The 12,050-nt window shown below is 37.0% G+C and overlaps 1 protein-coding gene across 1 annotated transcript in view; it reads right to left on the bottom strand.

Moving 5' to 3' along the window:
* The window catches only part of MSL2 (MSL complex subunit 2), a 29,970-nt gene that overhangs the window by 16,534 nt on the left and 1,386 nt on the right, over window positions 1-12,050 (bottom strand). The window lies entirely within an intron of this gene.

The following is a 12,050-nucleotide window of genomic DNA, read 5'->3' as shown; positions in this document are numbered from 1 at the left end:
ATAAACTGTTTCCTTTAAAATATCTAGCATAAATAATCATAACAGGAAAACATGCATTTTAATAAAATCTAAGGGAATGTGATAGATCTGCATTAATCACAAAAAACAGTGACATACAGATTATTTTGACCACTTGACCAAGTCGTTACTTTTAAAGTTCATTACATCACTTTTCACTGTCATATAACATGGGATTCTCCAACCCGTTAGAGACCAGTCATTAACTAAATATGTATGCCAGAGGAGTGAAGAATGGGAGGGTAAAAAAAAATATATGGCCAAGACCGGTTTGGCTCAATGGATAGAGTGTCGGCCTGTGGACTCAAGGGTCCAGGGTTTGATTCTGGTCAAGGGCATGTACCTGGGTTGTGGGCACATCCCTGGTGGGGGGTGTGCAGGAGGCAGCTGATCGATGTTTCTCTCTCATCGATGTTTCCAACTTTCTATCCCTCTCCCTTCCTCTCTGTAAAAAAGCAATTAAATATATTTTAAAATATATATATATTTATGTTCCCAGTTGGGAAAAGGAATACCACTAGTTTATTGAAAAATGAAATTCAGTGAACACTGCAACTTTAAAAGTATGAATGTTATTTACTCAAGCCAAACTGTTTACTGAACATCTCAACGGCTAACCTTTAGAGTTTCTTTAACTTTTATGTCTTTGGTTAACCTAAAACTATGGAAATTACTTCCTGATACTCTCTCAGTGATATCAACTGTTTATATAAGTTTCTCCAGTCAACTACCATTATAAACTAAAAAAACAAACATTGCTCTAACCCACTTTTTTCAGGGATCAGAGTGGAGGGTCGATTCTTGTCAAGGGCATGTATCTCAGTTGCAGGCTTGATCCCTAGCCCTGGCCAGGGTGGGTTCGGGAAGCAACCAATTGATTTGTCTCTCTCACATCATGTTTCTCTCTCACTTCCACTCTCACTAAAAATCAATGAGGGGGAAAAAATATCCTCAGGCAAGGATTAAACAAAAAGTAAAAAATAACACATTAAAAAACAGCACTCACCACAGATTATTAAATGAATGATGTATACCATTCAGACCACAACATACCTCATTTCATATTCTAGTAAGAATTACAAGAGAATGCCAGACATAATTTATCTTAATAATTATGTACGGTAGCCCGTAATAGTGTTGTGTGGTTACAGAGCATTTATGTAATATTTTATTATTTTCATACTTTCACAAAGCAATGATAGTCTCATTAAAATATTACCAATAAGATAATATAGGCTGGTAAATTAGGCACAATTAACTTGATATATAGCTGAGCATTCAAGCATTTACTCAAATCAAAATAAATCTAGATACAAATTTCCCAAACTGGTAATCCCACTGAACCAGAAAGCATTTACAGGTTTGCTTTAATACACTCTTGGAGAGTCGTCCCAAAATATATGAATGTCTTAAAACTGAATACTACAGCTGTCAAGAAACTTGCTTAATATGGCACTGCTTAAATTTATTTATTTATTTATTTATTTTTTTAAATATATTTTATTGATTTTGTACAGAGAGGAAGGGAGAGAGATAGAGAGCTAGAAACATCGATGAGAGAGAGTCATCGAACAGCTGCCTCTTGCACACCCCGTACTGGGGATATGCCCGCAACCAAGGTACATGCCCTTGACCGGAATCAAACCTGGGTCCCTTCAGTCCCCAAGCCGACGCTCTATCCATTGAGCCAAACCGGTTTCGGCTGCTTAAATTTATTGGCACACTTTTCTTTAAACTGTACTTATTAACCTCATAGTAGGAATATTCAAAGATAGCTATTCCTTTAAACAGTCACTATTCTCATCCAAGGGTTAGTATTAGAATCATCTAGGTGATCTACTCCAGAAATGACTTAATGACTGGGGATTTGGCCCAAGAATGTTTATTAAGATTAAATAAAATTTAAATTGTCACAGCACTGGTGGCTACTATATGGGACAGCATAGGTTCAGAATATAATCTGACTGTTTCCAAACAAAATAGAACAATCAGATTTACTCTCCCACGTGAAATAAAATAAAAAAAAACTGGACAAACAATTGTCTACAAATATTGAGCAACAGAAAATACAGAACAGTGATCTCTGGGATAGGAAACAAACAAGCTAAACCTACAACTACCCCAGCTTAGGCCTAGAGATAATTTTCAGACTGCTGCACAAGTAAAGAGAGCTCAAACACATCCTGGTGGTCTCCCTAAAATGAGAAGGCAGAGTTGGGAGGCCAACAAAGTTGGACTTTCAGGGCTGAGTACTAGAGATAAAAAAGGTGCACAGAGAAAGAGCTCCAGTTTTTTAAACCAGGTCCCTTTCAAGTCTTCAGCTGAGTACCAATTAGCATATGCACATGAGGAAACTATCCTAGCCTAAAGAAAAGAACACCCAGAAAGAAATAACGTGAAAATCCCAATGTAATTCAGAAGCAACAGAATAATTCCTAATCCCAACACCAAGAGTGAAAAACATAATAAGGCATCGGATTGAATAAGGCATCATCTTGCTCAGTACTGCAGAAAAGTTAGCTCCTAAAGGCTTCTTTGGTCCTATTTAATAAAAGCTAAACCAAGCCTCAAAACGATCCAACTGTCTCCAAATAACATAACCTCATCCCAAGAACAAAGCTCAAGAATAGTATTTATAGTACAGCCGAAACTGGTTTGTCTCAGTGGATAGAGCACTGGCCTGCGACTGAAAGGTCCCGGGTTCAATTCCGGTCAAGGACATGTACCTTGGTTGAGGGTACATCCCCAGTAGGGGGTGTGCAAGAGGCAGCTGATCCATGATTCTCTCTCATGGATGTTTCTAACTCTCTATCCTTCTCTCTTCCTCTCTGTAAAAAAAAATCAATAAAAGATATTTTTGTACTTATCTATCGCCCAACACGTGTGGCTCAAATTAACCTATGATCCAGGAAGTCATGGTTCAATTCCCAGTCAGGGCATATGCCCGGGTTGTGGGCTCAATCCCAGGCAGGAGGCAGCTGATCAATGATTCTTTCTCATCATTGATGTTTCTGTCTGTCTCTCATTCTCCCTTCCTCTCTGAAATCAATACATATATATTATTTTTTTAAAAACCAAAACACAAAAATATCTATCAACAAATTAAAATTTTATGGACAAGGTAAAAGTTGCAATATCCAGCATCCAATAAAAAATTAATAAGCCCGGCTAGTGTGGCTCAGCAATTGAGCTTCAACTCAGGAATCAAGGTCACCAGTTTGATTCTGGTGAGGGCACATGCCTGGGTTACAGGCTCCATCCCCAGTAGGGGGCATGCAGGAGGCAGCTGATCAAATTATTCTCTTCACTGATGTTTCTACCTCTCTCTTGCTTTCTCTTCCTCTCTGAAATCAATATGCAATAAAAAAAAATATATTTTTTAAAAAGACAAAATAATAAATAACGCATACAGAGAAGTAGAAAAATATCACCCATAAAAAGCCGAAAAGCCAAACAGCAACATAACCTAGAAATGATAGATGAATTAGGGCAGAACATTAAAAATTAAACTTAAAACTATAGTCCATGTGTTCAAAATTGTATGCTCTTAATAACAGAGCTTTAAAATATATGAAGCACAAACTGTTAAAAACTCCAGAGAATTTGGCACAACCAAAATTATAATTAAGAGATTTCAATACCTCTCAAAGACAAAATGAATAGGAAATCAGTAAGGATAGAGAAGATTTGAACAACACTAACAAGCAACTTGTGAAAATGTTTTAATTGACCAGAAACATTGTGAACCAACAACTGCCAAACAAGTAAAACAATCTTGATTTTTATCATGTAAGAAGGGTTCACAAAATAATTCAAGATCCCAACAATAGAATTTTATGGTTCAAAAGTGTTGTGAGTACAAGAGACCTTACAAAATTCTCTACTTCTGAGAATTACAAATCCAAATGTTTAGAGGGCAATGCTGGTGAAGTTTCTCTCTCTCTCTCTCTTTCTCTCTCTCTCTCTCTCTCTCTCTGTCTCTGTCTCTGTCTCTCTCTCTCTAATAAGAATTTAGGTAGGCTAAATTGAATATAGGGACAGTCCAATTAAAATGTTCTTAGCCAAAATAATGTGTGTGTGTGTGTGTGTGTGTGTGTGTGTGTGTATATATATATATATATATATATATATATATATATAGAGAGAGAGAGAGAGAGAGAGAGAGAGAGAATGAATTCAGAAATCCATCACAAGGATACCTGAATTGGAATGCCACTTTCTAATCCTTGATTCCTATATTATATATGACCAGAGTCCTAGATATCAGAACATTAGGCAGAGATTAGAATGTCAAGGGAAAGACATTTAGGAGAATTGGTAGGGGATTGAAAAGTCCTTAGGTTGTTATACTCTGAACTCACACCCCCACTTTAGATATACTTTTTTATTCTTTTGGCTAAGAACATTTTAATTGGGCTGTCCCTATATTATTTCAATCTCGCCTACCTAAATTCTTCATTTCATGTCCTTTAAATATTATATAAAGAATCACTTCTCAGTCTTTTGGCTAAGGTTAAGTATAAATATTATATAAAGAATTTTAAAACAATTCAACTTTTCCAGAAAACATTAACTGATTTCCAAGGTATAGACAAGGCAACATTTTAAGTGCACATTTTCTGTAGGTTATAACGAAGAAAATAGACAAATGTTAACTGATAAGACAACTAAAATCAGCACACACAAAATACACTGGATGTAAAACTAGATTAAAACAGCTTGAAAAAACAGATATTCCAACTCTGCAAAGATTCAAGATCTCTGGAGTAAAAGGATAGTGAATGAAAATTCTGCTAAATTATTATGGACAAGTCGGAACAAGAAAAAGATGAGGAAATAGCCAGATACACAGTAATTGAGGTGAAAAAAAAATCTATTCCTGACAAGGGAACAAAAATAATAATCTTTAAAAGAGGTAAAAGGAGTAAGAGTTTAAAATTAAATGGATAAGAAGACAAAAGCAACTCCTGGACACAAAGAAAAACGTAAGAAATTAGAATAAGAATTTTGAAATATCACTTTTTTTTTAAAAAAGATAAAATTTAGAAAGTACATCAGAACTTGCAAAAACAAATTGAATCATACATAAAAGTAGCTCAGTGGACTCTGAGGGATATGTCAATACAATAAGGCATTAATCAACAAATGATGGCGTGCTATGGATGTTACCAATATGAGTGCTTGAATGAAGAAAACAAGGAATGCAAAGAGAAGTGGATGTTCAAGTTAATTTGAGGGACTGATAACTACAACCCCAAGACTCAGAAGATATGCTGTTACACTATATCAAATAGTATATAAAATTATTTTAAAATCAGTTTCCAGGGGAGGGCATAAAATAAAAAATTTTAGATTATTTTTATGCTTTCCTAATCATATTTCCAATATTTCTCACCCCTAAGCACCAATCACCATCACATTATTCGACGTTGTCTCATCCTTCTCTTCATTCTCCTTATGCCCACACCTGAACTGCTCTAATTTCTATCTTAACTGCAATCTCTCCCAAAATCTACACCAAATTGCTCAACCCTTGAAGAATATTTTAATTGGGCTGTCCCTATATTATTTCAAACTAGCCTACTTAAATTCTTCATGTCCTTTTAAACTTCATTTCTAATATAAACTTTTGACTCCTTCAATTTTTCCCACGCATCTGTATTAAATTGCCAGGTTTTGTCAGTTCTTAAATATAATTCAAAACATTTAATCAAGTATATGCTATGTGAAAGCACTGTGCTAGATATGTTTATAAATTTTAGAATAGGAAATGTCTCATTTAATCTATTCATAGTGAGGCCCTGGCGAGTGTGGCTCAGTTGGTTGAGCATCATTCTGTGCACCCATAGTCACTGGTAAAATTCCTGTTCAAGGCACATGCCTAGGTTATAGGCTCCATCCCCTGTGGAGGAGGAGGATGGAGAGTGAAGAAGGCAGCCCAGATTAACATTTCTCTTTCTCCCTTCCTCTCAATACAAACGTATTTTATTTTTTTTAAAAAAAGTCTATTTATAGTGAAATATGACAAAGTATATATAGTATACATCAAAGAATTAAAGTATTATGATAACCATCAGCAAGACAAAAATTTCCCTTAGCATTATCTATGTTGTTCCCTTACCACTGCCATCACTATTCAGTAATCAATCCCAAATCAATCTTTTCTAAAACAGAATTTACATTACATCCATCTCCTACTTAAAATGTTGTTTCTCAAATGCTTACAATAATGATTTGCAAATCCCATGCCCCATAACAAGATTGAGGGGGTGGGAGATGTTAAATGAAGATTACAAGGCATTCAAGGCACCACCCATAGAAATTCCAATTCAATCAGTCTGATATGATAATTGGGAATCTGAATGTTAACAAACCCTTTAGATCAGGGGTCTTCAAACTACAGCCCGCGGGCCACATGCGGCCCGCAGAGGAGTCTGATCCGGCCCGCCAGGTTTTTTGGGCAGTGAGCGAAGCCGAGGTGTTACAGTAGGAATTAGTAGTTCATATAGTCCGGTCCTCCAGCTCTCTGAGGGACCGTGATCTGGCCCCCACTTTAAAAAGTTTGAGGACCCCTGCTTTAGATTATATTGGATTTTGGCAGCCTATAGAAGACTCTTAAAAAACAAACACAAAACTATCAACTTTAGAGAGAGAAATGGGGGAAGGGGAGAGAGAGCAAGAAGGAAAGAGAAACATCAATTTGTTGTTCCACTTATTTATGCATTCATTGGTTGATTCTTCTATGTGCCCTGACCAAGACTGAACCCACAACCCTGTTGAATTAGGACAATGTTCTAACCAACTGATCTACCCAACCAGGACTAAAACACACTGTGAAAAAAAGAAAAGACACTGTCTGACACAATTTGAGCTTGCTATAGCAACAAAGTCTGGCCTATTCCGGTGCTCTCCTCTATGAGACAAGCAGTTATATAGACTTAGACAGTGTTTAAAAAAATAAAAATAAATAAAACTAAAAAAAGAAAAACACAGCTACAAAACAAATGTCAAATTCCTTAGCCTGGCATTAAAGATCCCCACACAAAAGGCTCCTGAGTAACCACTGTATTGCAAGGGTCTCTCCTTCATGGAAATAAACTTGCTTTTCTGCAACCTCAACAAGCCAACTGTTCTCTCCATCAAGCTTACTGAAAATGAGCAACTAACTACACCATTCCTCTTGATCCCACTCAAGCTCCATACTTCCTGGATCTAAACTGAAACAATTTCTCCTGCCCAATTCTACATCCCATACAGACAGCCTTGAACCATTATTCAAACTATTATTAATTTTTACAGTACTAAAAGTGGAACTGTAAAAGGAGATTTTTCTTAGGAAAAGAAATCAAACAAATGGTTACATTAATGTGTGAAATAAAAGAAGTGTATCTACCAGGCAAATTACAACTGTTCCTCTTTACAAGCCACTAGATAAATGCTCCTTAAAGAATTCTTCCCATATCAGAGAGAACAGGTGAACTTAAGTCTCCGCCCCCAAAAAAACAAAACGAAACTGGTAAACCAAACTCTGCTTTAACACCAATCAGATGTCCTTAAACGATGTTCAAAACAGCTATTTAACAATTATATGAAGGGAAATATTCATTTATGGGTAATTTCTAAAGTTTTTACATAAGCAATCAAGTTAACTTATAATTGGTTATATGGGATTAATAAAAATGTAATAAATGAAATAAGTTTTCAAGATAAAAAATAATAGTGATTCACCCTTGCCAGGTGCATCTCTGTGGCTCAATTGGCTGGAGTGTCATCCCATCTACCAAGAGGTTGCTAGTTCGATTCCCGGTCAGGATGCATACTTAGGTTTCAGGTTTGATTCCCAGTCAGGGCACGTGCAGAAAATAAGCAATCAATGTTTATCTGTCTGTCTCCCTCTCCACTCCCCCTCCCCTCATTCTTATGCCCCTCCCCCCCCCCCCCCCCCCCGCCCCAAAATCAATAAGCATATCCTCCAGTGAGGGTTTAAAAAGAAAAGGCTAGTGATTCCTCAAAATGATATACAAATGACCAACAAGCATATGATCAATGTCACTATAGAAAGGCAAATCAAAATCACAATGAGATATCACTTCACACTCATTAGAATGGCTACTATCAAAAAAATATTTTGCCTGACGAGCGAGGCTCAGTGGTTGAGCATCAACCTATGAACCAGGAGGTCACAGTTCAATTCCTGGTCAGGGCATATGCCCTGGTTGCAGGCCAGATCCCCAGAGTGGGGTGTGCAGGAGGTAGTCGATCAATGATTCTCTCTCATCATTAATGTTTCTACCTCTCTCCCCCTCTCTGAAATCAATAAATATATATATATTTTAAAACTTTAAATAGAAAATACAGCCTGGTCAGTGTAACTCAGTGGTTGAAGGCCGACTCATTCCCAGTCAAGGCAGAATGTGGACTGGATCCCCATTGGGGGTGGGGGGGAGGCGGCGTACAGGACGCAGCTGATGTTTCTATCTTTCCCTCTCCCTTCCTCTCTATCTAAAAATTAATAAAAACGTATTAAAAATAAATAAAAAATGTGTAGTTTACAATAAGACACTTCAAGCTGTATGTTCAAATTCCAGTTAAGAAGGTTCTTACTATTTATAAATTATTTGTTCTGTCAAAACCAAAGTTAATTCCAATATTCCACACTGGAAGAGATTCTTAAGATCATCTAGCTACTCCACTAATCCCAGGGGATTGGGGTACAAACAATGGCAAAAGAGGAAAGTGAAGGTAGTTGTTCTGAAAGCTAAATCTTTTGGTTTTAAGGCAAATACTTTGAGAGCACATCCTTCCTACTTTGAAACTTTGTCTTTTTAATAATTTCATCCATTCAACAAGTTAGGCCAGTAACTGACAGGTTCTGGGCTACCAAAGTAAACAAAACAAGCAAGGCTTCACCCTCAGGGAACCAACCACATACCTACCTGAAAGATAGGGTTTTTGTCTTTAAGTCCTTTCACATTCAAAGCAAAAACTTGTTTAGTCTATATCACCCATGTGTTTCAGTGAGAAACACTAATCTCCAGCTCCTCCCCATTTTGTAAATGAAAAATTGAGTGTCTAGGGTCCAAAAATATTAAGTAAATCCAAAGGCAAAACCCCTTTTTCCTAGACTCTAATTAAAACACCAGGAGCCCCAGTGTGGCTCAGTTGGTTGGAACATTGTCTCATGCACCAGAAGGTCCCAAGTTCGATTCCTGGTCAGGGCACATACCTCCGATGTGGGTTCCATCCCCAGTCAGGGAATGGATAGGAGGCAACCGATCCATGTAGGTCTCTCACACTGATGTTTTTCTCTATCTCTCCCCCTCCCTTCTCTCTAAAAAATAAAAACACCAGGAAAATATTCACGTGCCTGAGATCCTGATTACAGGACTCCAAATACCTCAGAAAGTAAAAGTTTTCCATTCAACACGGCCTTCCAACTCTAACAGGATTTGATTCTACATATAAAACTTGTTATATTACTTGAGGGCTTACAAGTTTAATGGAAAACTTTAAATCCCTAGGACAGAATTTATCAAGTTCCATGCCATTCAAATAAGAAAAGAAATTATACTTCCTGGTACATGATAAAGCATGTCCCAATATTTGGGAAAGCTGACACAAAAAGTAGTAGCCACTATAATCTGTTTTGTGGTCTAAAAAGTACAGTAATTCTCTGAAGCAATATTCATTCACCTGAAGCTTCAGAACGTTTAAATACACAAGGCAACTGAAAAAAACAAAACAGTGATAATCAGCTAATTTACATTTCAAACAATAACAAAACCTGAGAATATTCCAAGTTTGACAGTAATTGACCTGACAGTTCAGTCTCTTCTCTTACCTTCTCCTCCCTCGCTCTACTTCTGCACAAGAGTGGGATATTAAGTACATGATATGTGCCAGACACCAAGTCCCTAGACTTGTTCTCCTACTAAAAGTTTTTCCCCACTAAAAAATAAGCCCACATATAACAAATTTGGAAAAACAAACGAAGTATAATCATCCTTCTTTTGCAGATAAAGGAAATTGAGGCAAAAACTTAAAGCAACCTGTCTACACAAAAGCAGAAGAACCAAGATTTGACCTAACGGCAAAGTTTGTAAGCCTTTTTTACTTTCCCTCCCTCACTTCCTCTCACTTTCTTCCTGAGTCTATAAACACCTACAGCAAGTCACTGCTAGGAGAGAAAGGATAAGACAAGGGGAACACAAAAATGTACAAAAACATAGTATTTTCCCTAATGTATCAGAAGACTGTTATAAAAACTGCACTGACTAATTAAAATTAAAGCCTAACCGGTTTGGCTCAGTGGATAGAGCCTTGGCCTGCGGACTGAGGGGTCCCAGGTTCGATTCTGGTCAAGGCATGTACCTCGGTTTCGGGCACATCCCCAGTGGGAGGTGTGCAGGAGGCAGCTGATCAATGTTTCTAACTCTCTATCCCTCTCATTTCCTCTCTGAAAAAAAAATCAATAAAATATATTTTTTAAAATTAAAATTAAATTAAAATGCACTGAAAGAGTTTTAAATGCCTATGATTGGAACAAGGGTTACAGAGGTTCAAAGGACAAAGAGAACTTTTTACTGGGAAAAGAGGAAAATATAAGGTATGTATGTTTGAAAAGCCAAAAAATATCAACCTGGCGGAAGCAGAGCAATTATGTAAGAGAGCAGTTGAATACAGGCTGAAAAGGTAGGATTGGGTCAGATGTTGAAGAGCCTGTTGAAACAAACTTCCTATTTACAGCATGCAGCAAGACAGAATTACACTTTACTTTTACTTATCTTCATGAAACCAAATTACACATGCCCTAGAATTGAATGAGTTTATGTTTTTCAACTAAGACAGACTAGGGTAGCACCTGATACAAAGTTTATTAAATGCTGGACCTGAATTCCAATAACTGATTTTCCCCTATCTATTGATAACCACAGACTACATTGGGAGGGGGGTGGGAGAAGGGGGGAAGCCTGAAGCTACATCCAGATTGCTGAAATTTTAAGCCAACTACTCAGTTACAAGGAAGTAGAATCCACAAATCTTTTCCATAGAATGCAGGGGAAGGGAAAGTGAACAAGAAGAAATAATTACAAAGCACCACTTGTCAGAAAAATTCCCCTTGTGTTGCCAAGACTGGTTTTAAAAAATATTTAAAAATGACACTTGGGGACTCTTTAAATATAGTTTTAGCTTTAATGGCAAGTTTTTTAAAAAATCCAGGTTAGAGGGGAATGTTCAATTAGACCACAACTATCCTGAAACTTAAAATTCAAGCATCTACACAATTCGAAAGTACCATATTTCCCACCCCACCCCACCCCCACCTAGTAAAAAGGAGACTTACCAGATCTTCAAGTGTCACCTGGATAAAATCTCTCTACTGCTGTTCTATCTAGCAGGCCAGGGTGGGCTGCCCTATGCCCTCTCTTCATCCCTACTATCATTACCTCAGCAATCCATCCCCCAAACCTCAAAGAATGGTTTGTGGATATGAAAGATAGAGCAGCTGCATTTCCTCAGTCCACAAACAATCAAAAGCTGTTATAAAAAAAATAAAATAAAATAAAAAGCACTCCGGGAAACTTGAAAGCAAATTCTAATGCTTACTTTAGTAAAATTTAAGCTGAAAGGAAACTTTGAATCTAGCCCAAAGAAATTGAGGCTCAGAGCAGTTAAGGGATTCGCCCAAAGCAAGTGATTCTCTATAAAGTTGTTAGGAGTCACCAGTCACAGTAGAACTTAATCACATTCTAACAGTTAAATTTTTATGAGATTAAGTACCTGGTATGCAAAAAAAACCCACAATCTTCACCTCTTCTGCACTCCTTTCGTGCCTTCCCCCAGAGCTATACAGAAAATGCTAGATAAATCTCAAATAATCACAAAATTACTCTTTTTTATCTAATTTAAGACCACGTGAAAGCCTAAAATGCCTAAATTTCTGAAATACTGACTAAACAAGTGAGTGGGTCAACGAAACCTCAAAATATGTGTCGGAATAAAAATATGAAGTGGAGTATATTACTGCCTTT

Source organism: Pipistrellus hanaki (assembly GCF_964339955.1).
Source record: "Pipistrellus hanaki genome assembly, chromosome: 13".
NCBI classification, from domain to species: Eukaryota; Metazoa; Chordata; class Mammalia; order Chiroptera; family Vespertilionidae; genus Pipistrellus; species Pipistrellus hanaki.
The sequence above is the reverse complement of the archived record's forward strand: the minus strand, read 5'-3'. Positions and strand labels throughout refer to the sequence as shown.